Below are 9,904 nucleotides of genomic sequence, written 5' to 3'. Positions count from 1 at the left end.
TTTTTAGGGGATACGACAACAGTTTTGATAAAATTGTTGTATTTGATTTTGGTCTTTTCCCCCCTCGCACACAGTTTTACTTTTCCTCTCTCCGAATATCTTTTCGGCGCTGTGTTTTCTCCTTCACATTCCCGAACCCTAGCTATTTTTCCTTTTCCTCTCCATCGAGCCAGCAAGAAAAGGGTTGTTCTGGACTCTCTCACTTGCGGCTCTTTTTAAAGCACACCTCCGCAGCAAGAGGATTTGGCCGGGAACTTTTGGCAGCATTGTAAGTGAAAGACTTTTTTTCCCCCTGAGATCTGAAAAGTTGATCTTCTCAGATCTCATTCATGAACACTTGTTCCAGTGATCATCATCCTTTCTCTGACAATTGCTATGCCTGCTTATGTTTACCTTTCTATGTTGTTTGTTTTCTCTAATAATCCTTCTTGATCAGTGAAAGCTGGCCCTAGCATTACCGATGCAGCCATGGGGAGGATTGCTCAGACAACTAAAGTCATAAGTGAAGGAGGCTATGAAAAGGTATTTCATCAGACTTTTGAGAAACTTCCAGGAGAGAAACTCAAGAAGTCATATGCATGCTATTTATCGACATCATCTGGCCCCGTAATGGGGGTTTTGTACCTCTCTACTGCTAACCTTGCATTCTGCAGTGATAATCCTCTTTCTTATAAAGTTGGAGATCAGACTCAGTGGTCATATTACAAGGTACTTCACAACTCACTCTTCTATTTTTCACTGGTCATATCCTGTAGTGATAATTCTTTTACATGTTCTGCACTAATATTCGTTAAAAATTTCCCTTGTTAACTTTGAAATTACAATCATCTTGAGGAATTAAGCACCACATTAGTCCATTTATGCCCGTTTGTGGTTTTGTTTCTTGTGACCTAGTTCTTCGTGTTACGTGCTTTCCTTTGAAGATTAGCTGTCATTCTGTAGGTATTTGGGAAATAACTTGCTTTTAGGTGGAATTCCAATGGAAATAGGGATGCTGAAGAACCTTACTTTGTTAGATTTGAGTGTAAATAGACTCATTGGTCCTACCTCCTATGCTTGGAGAGTTAACTGCCGTCACAAAATTGTACGAAGTAATCACTGCTTGGATTTTGAACGCTAGTGAATTTGGTGGCTAATTTGCGTTAATTGGCTTCCCTTTTTCATCTCTTTTTAGAGATCTTCATTCCAATGGTTTGACTGGTAAGATACCTCCAGAACTTGGTAAGTTGAAGAATCTTGTAGAGTTACGATTAGACAGGAACAAGCTTGAGGGACAAATTCCAGGAGTTACCATGTCAAATTTCTCAGCAACTTTACATACCATGTAAGTTATATTTGTATTATTTTTTATTTATTTTCTTCAAATGCTATGGCTACTAAACTTCTGTTTCCTAGTTAAGATATTATTAAAACTTCTCCACGTCATCGACAATGTCTTTTTCCAAGGAAAATGTTTTCATACATCATTTCTCACTTCATGGACATATACAACTACGTACCCCACCTAGTAGGACAAGTTTGGTTGTTATTGTTATTTGTATGGACATATGCAACTCGAGAATAAACAATGAAAAATGACCTTATGTTTGTTTTTTAACTTAGTCGATCCAATCAATATGAACATTTCTCTTGGTAATTGTTGAAATTTTTTTACAATTAATTTTCAGTTGTCATTGGATTTTGACTGTCATCGACCCTTATGTGGAGATGGTTTATTTGTTCGATTCACTTAACAATCATAATCGTTATGAGGACTAGAAATATGTAGTGGATATGAGTACATATTTTTTTTAATTAAGCATGTAATTTATTACTCATATGTCAACTCTTGTTGTACGAAGAAGTTTGAAATTGTTCAATTCGAACAAGGAAAGGAAAGGGAAAACGAAGCCTATGTGTGAAGTTGTAAAGGTTTGTATATTATATACACACACATATGTTTACTTGTGATTAATTAAAAAATATTTAAATGTGTATTATTCATTGACAATTTTTTGTTAACATAGGGTCCTCGACAACCTCATGCGAAACAATGTGGATTTTATGTGATGAAATTTATAAGAGAAATTATTGAAGGAAATGCTACCCGTGCGAAAGATTCAATTATCTCAATGGTAATATTTGGCATATTCTCAATTTTCTTAAATAATTTCTTTTATTTGATTTTGCTTCTTCATTATTGATTTTTTTACTAATATAATCAGGGTTTCTTAGCCGTTCATGAAAATAATTTACTCTAACAAAGAAATTGACGAAGTGCGCTCCGAATGGGCAAATCATTCAGGATTTTCTAATATTGGTCCGAGAGTACTAGTCAGGAGCATAAAGCCAATACAAAAGGATGAGGAGGTTTGCATCACTTATATCGACTTGCTGGAACCTAAGGTATTAAGTGCTGGTACTTGTTGGCTAGAAACGATAGAAGGTTCTAACTTGACTGTACTTAAGTTTCCATGTTTGATTTTACTTTTTGGGTACCATAGTAACTTTCTACACCCTTTCAAATTTTAGTTCATTGTAGAATACAGCTAGATACAAGTGATCTGATTCATCTTTCCTCCAATGTCCTTTGCACGATTGGAGAGATGATACTTTGCATAGATAATTCTGACTATTAAAGTTTTTCTGAAAAAAGATTGAAAAGAGAGTTCAAAAATCGAGAATCGACTCAAAATTCCACTTAGGATTGTTGGTTTTCTCATTCACACTGCTTGTTGTCTTATTTCAGTCATTGGTGATGTTAGAGGGCAGGGGTTGATGTTGGGAGTAGAACTTGTGACCGATAGAAAGGAGAAGATGCCTACCAAGGCAGAGACAGTAGTCTTGTTTGAAAAACTCAAGGGTATGTTTCTCCACTTTTTCTTAACAAACTTCTTGTTACTATGCCAAACTTGCTTGTAAACAGATCTGGGAGTTTTGCTCGGGAAAGGAGGCCTTCAGGGTAATGTTTTTGGTATAAAGCCACAGATGTGCTTCACCAAAGAAGATGCAGTTATTCTTCGAGACTACGGAATATAAAAGGAGAATGGTTTAAGATGTAGGTGTTTTTGATGCAAGGAATGAACTTTGTTAGGTTGTGGATTGCCTTGCTAATGTCTACTTATGATTAATTAGTAAAACTCTGATATGTCCATTCTTATTGATGTATAAAGGAGCATAAGATTGTTTAATTCAACCAAGGAAAACAAAGGGAAAAAACAAGTTACATGGGAAATAATAAAGGTATGCATGTCTACTTATGATTAAATTATAAACAATTAAACATGTATATTAGACAGTTACAATTTGTTTTTAACATGATATTAGACATTTACATATCATCTTTTGATTGTTTTTTACTAATCTAATCTATGTCTTTGTTCACAGTTCATCAAAACACAGTACTCTAGAAAAGAAATTGATGAAGTGCGTTCCGAGTGGGCAGAATGCATACAAGACTATATTTATGACTAGGTGTGAGATCTCGGAAAATTTAAATAATAGGGTTATTTGAGAAATAGCCATATAGAATTTTTTAGGAATTTTTAGAAATTTTCTGGGAATTTTTCGGAGCTCGTAAGACGGGTTTTGAGGGGATTAATTACGGGTACGGATAAAGCCTGTTTGAGATACCCGTTTAAGTGAGGAATTGTTTATATTATAAATTCCATTTCGTTTTCTTTTTATTTCCCAAACGCCCGAACCCGAGCCTTCCTCCTCTCTTCCCCGATCTCCCCTCTCTGCCTTCTCTCTCTCTCGCGGACGAATCGGAGGCGACGGGAGCAGAGCTTCTCCTTGGGCGATCATCCTCGTTCGCCGGAGCTTGCTGGAGCACGGCGGAGCCTAGACCTTCTTCGGCCGAGGGGTTCTGTCCGGTGAGTTATGCGGCCGAGTGTCGACAGCGAGGCGTCTAGGGCACGACAGGTGCTCGATCCGTGTCATCTCTAGCCTATCGACCCTTCGTTCTTCCTCCACGAGTTGTTCACAGAGCGGTCCGCGTCTCCCTTCTCGTCGGATTTGGATCGAGCGACGCCACCGAGGAGTGATCTTAGAGGTAAGGCATCGTCGGATCTTTGGTGGATTCAAGGTTTAGCTAGGATAGGTTTCTTCTCTGTATTGACCCTTTCTTTTTCGGACCTGTGCCCTAGGTTTCAACCTTCGACTCCGATCAATTGGGGTTGCACGGAGCTGTGTCTGGTGTTGTGCTTTGGTCCAGCGACTCATCTGGTTGCTAGTGGAAATGATCTTAGCAAAGGATCAACAGAAGGGGGGCTGTGAGGAAGAGGTAAGATTAGGGTGTTGTGATCTTTGATTTCCATTGTTTGATCTCTTCACTTGATCCGATCCAATGAGATGAGGTGGAGTGTTCATTGTGGATTAGGAGGTTGGATTGAAGGGGGCAGCATGTTTACTAGGGTTTCGGTCAGGAGTTTCCAGTAGCCTACAGTTCCAGCTCTTCAACTGTGGGTCAACAAAAATTCATCCGGTTTTAGGTGAGTTTTTGAAGATTTATTACATGTCTATGTTTGAGATGATTAGGGTGATGTAGGTTGAGTTGATTATGGATTTGATAAGTTGGTTTGGACGAATTATTGTGGATTAAGGATTAAGGTTTTACTTCTAGAGGTGATTTCATTTCTACATTGGTTTGGATTAGTAGAGATGGGTTGTAGAAATTTAAATTCAAGTTGTATTGGATTTGGATCATTAGGTAGAGTTAAATATGATTGTTATTGGTATGTGTTGGATTAAATGATGGATTATGTAGGGTGGATGAATATCGTGATTTCATGTTTGTCATTGGGATCATTAGATTGATTATTAGGTGTGGGATGTTTAGTTTATGATTGGAAGGATTTATGATGAGTTGGATTAGTGTTTGATTGATGATGAATTGTGTGAGTTGGATTTAAGATGTGTTGATTAATGAGTTTTGAATTGATTAATAGATTATGGATTATGGTGGGATCTAGAAGGAGTGTGATCAAGGGTTATTTGGAGGATTAATCAGAGATCAGATTTGAGTGGAGTTATCCTGATTGGGTAGGGATTTTATTTAGCTATTTAAATTCATATGAATTTAGCTAAATAAAATATATATATTGATTGATGCAGGACTTGGATTCGGGACGAGCGTCTCGACGTGAGATTTATTTTGGACACGATCTACAGATAAAGGCGGGTATTTCTTCCTTAACCTCTTTATAGTTTCTTTGAAACTTGGTGCACGGTTATTATTGGATGAATTAGGCTACTTTACCTTATATCATGATCGGTTGCTGTTTTTCCTGCATGATACTTATGCTTGACCCTTGTGATGATCTATTTAATTCTGATACAGTCTCCACTCTTGATATCTACTCTGTTGTGATTACACGTGTATAGTATATCTTGTAGGGATTGTCGGGTTGTAGGTATTCCCATGCTGATTGGGTATATGACGTGGATTGTACATAGGTGGGTATGTGTTATAGGAGTCATCTTGTTGACCGTGCATTTGCATATTTTATGTACACACGTATTTGTCATGTACTTTTGGAGGAGTTGTGTTGATTGTACGTTTGGGGTATACACACATGTCTGTTGTGTTTTTACTGGAGGATACATGTTGATTGTACTTATATTTTGTGTACATGTGTCTGGTGGGATTATTGGAGATGTTTGGTTGATTATACATGTGTAGTGTGTACATATGTTTGGTGGGATACATGGAGGTATCATGACGATTATACTCATGTTGGAGGTATTTATGAGGTTTGGGGTGTTGCATGGATGATGATTATATATATATATATCATGTTCATCATTCATTGCATCTGATGACTATTGTCTCCCTTGTGGTTGAGAGAGTCATCGGTTTGGTTTAGCGCCGTACACTCGGCCACTCATGGGTAGTGGTATCTGGAGCAGTTGCCGCTCGTCCTGTCGTGCCACCCGGTCACGAGGTTTAGTGAGATCCGGCGTTGTGAGCAGTCAGGGACCACGATGCTATGTAGCTATATAGCTACTAGCATTCCTCAACCACTATATAGCAGTTTGGAGTATGAGGGTAGTACGGTCGTCACGGACCCAAGCCTCTCGGCCATACTGGGGTCGTGGTGTCTGGAGAGGTGGCGGGGTGACCATGGAGCATGCATACGCAATTATTATTCTTGCATTTGATGCGCGGTGCATCTGCATTTGCATACATGCCTAGTAGATACTAGTTGCATGTGATTGTCGTTGTTGCACTTGATTGAGATATGGTTGTTGCATTTGGTTGCCATGCTGCATACATGTCATTTATTTTACATGTATATGCAGTCGTATTTATATTGCACAGGTGTCACGGGTATATCTGTTGCAGATCCGGTGAGTTTACTGATCATTGTACCATGTGTCGATTCCAGATTGGGTATGTATCTGTCATTATGTTAGTTGTGGTTTGTACAGTTTATGTCAGGTTATTATGTCAGGTATGTTCAGATGCATTGATTATGATAGTATGATCATGTTCTTATTCCCTACTGAGACTGTATACTTGTGATCTCCATGTTATTTTATGGACCATGCACTATCTTTTCTATTACCCGCTGAGTTACCTATACTCACCACCGCATGTATACATTTATGTTTTCAGGTAGCCTGTAGATGGTTGGTGTCGCTCGGAGTATCCTGTCTGCCGGGTCCTACGTCACATCCGAAGATCGTGATTGTTTTCTTTTGTATATTCTTTTCTTATTTTTGGCATTGTATTTGTGTATAGCCATGTGGCTATCTTATGGTTTTGGTGTTGTATTTGTTGTATAAAGCCTAGCCGGCTAGCAGTGTGTTGATTGTGTTGTATTGGGCTTTCCGTTTTCGTTTTTCCGCTGTGTTGGTTTTTAGTACAGCCGTGTGGGCTGTTTTATATATAACTGCGTGGTTGTGATTGTTTCATTCCAGCCGTGTGGGCTGTTATTATAACTGCGTGGTTGTGTATATAAATATTCCAGCCGCATGTGGCTGATGTATATTTTGTTTGTAGTGATGCTTCATATTGTCACCCGTACAGGGGAGATGCTGCCGGATTTTTGTCTAGCAGAGACTCCTTTGGGGGCGTGACAATTTAGTGGTATCAGAGCAGGTACGATGCATGTTATTCGTGTTTTGGATTTCGTGATTCGATTTTCTTGATGTGACTTTCGGGTTTTGGGACCAGGCAACAGCAGGACATCTCCAGGCTATAGGAGGTATGTTTGCATATTGTTATCATACATTTCTGTTGGTGTATATACTGTTGTTCATGATAGTTAGTTATGACATGTGTTAGTACATCTTTGTTAGTACCTGTTCAGTTGTTTGTAGCATGCATTGCATGTGTTGGGTCAATCACTGATCACGATTGACCTAATGGAGATCAAGGATTACAGTCTCAAGGGATTTGTTATATCATACTACCATTTGGGTTAGTTACTGCTACGACTAGTTGGTTGAGATTTAGAGTCACATACCAGTTCTTGTTATTATTAGCTGGATAGTGGAGGGTATCTATGTACTCATATTGATTCAGTAGTAGAGTATCGGTTTACTCTTGTTGGCTCGATTAGTTGAGGATTGTTTTACCAGGTTGACTTTGGTGGTTAGGTATCGATTTACCTTAGTTGATTTTGACGAGGATTGATTTACCCTTATTAGATCAGTTAGTTGACGACCGATTTATTTAGCAGTTCGATCATTAGGGTATCGTCATACTCTATTTCTAGAGATTCTGATCTTTGGGGTTATTTGTGTTTGGTTAGGTATTTTGGGAGATACACTTGAGTACATGACTTGTACCGTCATGGGGAGGACTGAGTTAGTCGTATACCATTGTCGGCTTGGTCAGCCTGTAGAGGATTGTCGTATCCTATTTCATGGGGACTTTGACCATGGACTGTCTATACCTGGTAGGATGACTTAGAAGGTACATTTGGATATGATACCTCCACTGATGTGGAAAAGTGTAAAGCTACCTGCTTAACACTTATGAGATACAATCGTTACTTGGGTGTATGAGTTGGAGAGTACATTTGGATATATGATTTGTACTGACGTGAAAGAGTTGAAGTTAGCTGCTTAACCTTTACGTGACCCGGTACCACGTGAAGGAAGAAGCAGGGAATGCTTTTTGGAGATCTGGTCATCACTTAGTGATTTCCTTGAGATGTTCGGAGAGAGTAGTTCTCTACTTCTTTCTTCAGCATGATGAATTTTAAGGCGATGACTAGTAGACTCGTCTAACGTTGCTCCATGGGAGATCCTGACTCATAGAGCTATCGGATGTAGTTAGATATCTTTGATGTATCTAGTGATCTACGACCTGTTATGATACGGAGGAAGTGATATTAATTGAGTAATACCTAGGAGGTCCGAAAATGACTAGGTATAACTCTAGATGATGATCCTCGAGGGGTGGAGTGTCGATTGACCGATAGTTTGATCAGCTATTTAGTTATAGCGTTCCTCTATCTTTGTCTTCATTGCTCGGTACTGGAGGTTACTGAACCTCAGGGTGGGGCAGTCACAGTATGATGGGGTACAAGACAATGGTTAGACGACTAAGCTAACATTGTCTCTATCAGGTGGCTTAAGACATTGACCCCGTGATCATTTTACCAGATCTTGTAGTTTATATCTCATATTAGAGGGTTTGACCTTTTATCGATATTTGTCGAGGGACATATATAGGATGATTATGAGGGTGGTGGAGATACTTTCTAGATGGGTAGACTCTTAGTCAGAAGGTTGTATGACCCTGTGACTTTGGATTGACATTCCTTTACTGTGGATATTTGATTATCAGAAAAGATGAGATGATGAGATTTGATAGACTTTCTGGATACATTTAGTTGGTTGGTAGTGTGTGTTGAAGGTTGGATGCTTTCCTTTTTCTCTACTTTGTGTAGGAGACTATCTGGTATGATTGATTGATGTTGAGGACGATTTTGATTGATGGATAGTGCGAGATCAGGTGTGGTGATATGTTGTCCTTTGATGATCTATTAGGGGATGCTTGACTTGATGATCTATTGATTGGTACTTGAGGTTGATAATGACATGGAGTGTGGTATGTCTGTGATATATATGGATTTGTTGATTTGTAGTTCGTGATCATATCACTGATTTATCGGGGATCCTATGGTTGAGTGAGCCTATTGTACGTACATTAGGGGTCATTGGTGTTACCATTTTAGGCATATCGTGCCCTAGACGTTTTATGGACTCGATGTACTTGGTATTATTAGGGTGTTTGGATCAGTTTTCATTGTCTTTATTGGCGATGTTGTGATCTATTCCCGATCCGAGGTGGATCACGTACACTAGCTTCGCATAGTTCTAGAGATGTTTCGACGGGAACATCTATATGTGAAGTTAGTAGTACGTATTGTGATTGTCTTTTACGAGTTTTTGGGACACATTGTCTCTGGTAGAGGGATATCGGTGGATCCACAGGAGATAGAAGCTATTACCAGTTGGGAGTATGCGTAGTCTATACCAGAGATTTGCTGTTCCTTTGGTCTAGCTGGATATTATCGGAGATTGGATGAGGGTTTCTCTAGCATTGATATGTCGTTGATTGGACTGTCTAGGAAGGGAATATAACTTTCTTGGACGGATGCTTGCGAGATCAGTTTAGATAGTTGCACATGTCTTAGTGGTACTTTCTAGTGTAGACGGATTTGCACTCTACACAGATGTATCGTATTTGGGGTTTGGTGTAGTTCTGATGTAGCATGAGCGGAGTAGTTTCGTGCCAGTAGTTAGAATTCTCGTGTAATGAGAATGAGATTCTTTATTTCCATGGGAGATCATGTGTATTCCCGAGTCACTTCTTATCCGGGAGAAGTTATTGCAGGAAACACATTGATCTAGATTTGCGATACATTCAGGCGACACTCGATGTATAGAGACTTGGAGTATTCTT

The 9,904-nt window shown here is 39.1% G+C and overlaps 1 long non-coding RNA gene across 1 annotated transcript; it reads left to right on the top strand.

Annotated features, from left to right (window-relative positions):
- The first annotated feature begins 3,992 nt into the window (after positions 1-3,992).
- Positions 3,993-4,432, top strand: LOC122014618. Its single transcript, XR_006120723.1, has 3 exons — positions 3,993-4,033; positions 4,128-4,264; positions 4,361-4,432. It is a non-coding gene; the product is annotated as an uncharacterized LOC122014618 (long non-coding RNA).
- The last annotated feature ends 5,472 nt before the right edge of the window (positions 4,433-9,904 follow it).

This window comes from Zingiber officinale, chromosome 8B, assembly GCF_018446385.1.
Source record: "Zingiber officinale cultivar Zhangliang chromosome 8B, Zo_v1.1, whole genome shotgun sequence".
In the NCBI taxonomy this organism is placed as follows: domain Eukaryota; kingdom Viridiplantae; phylum Streptophyta; class Magnoliopsida; order Zingiberales; family Zingiberaceae; genus Zingiber; species Zingiber officinale.
Note: the sequence above shows the minus strand (reverse complement) of the source record. Positions and strands in the feature narration are given on the sequence as shown.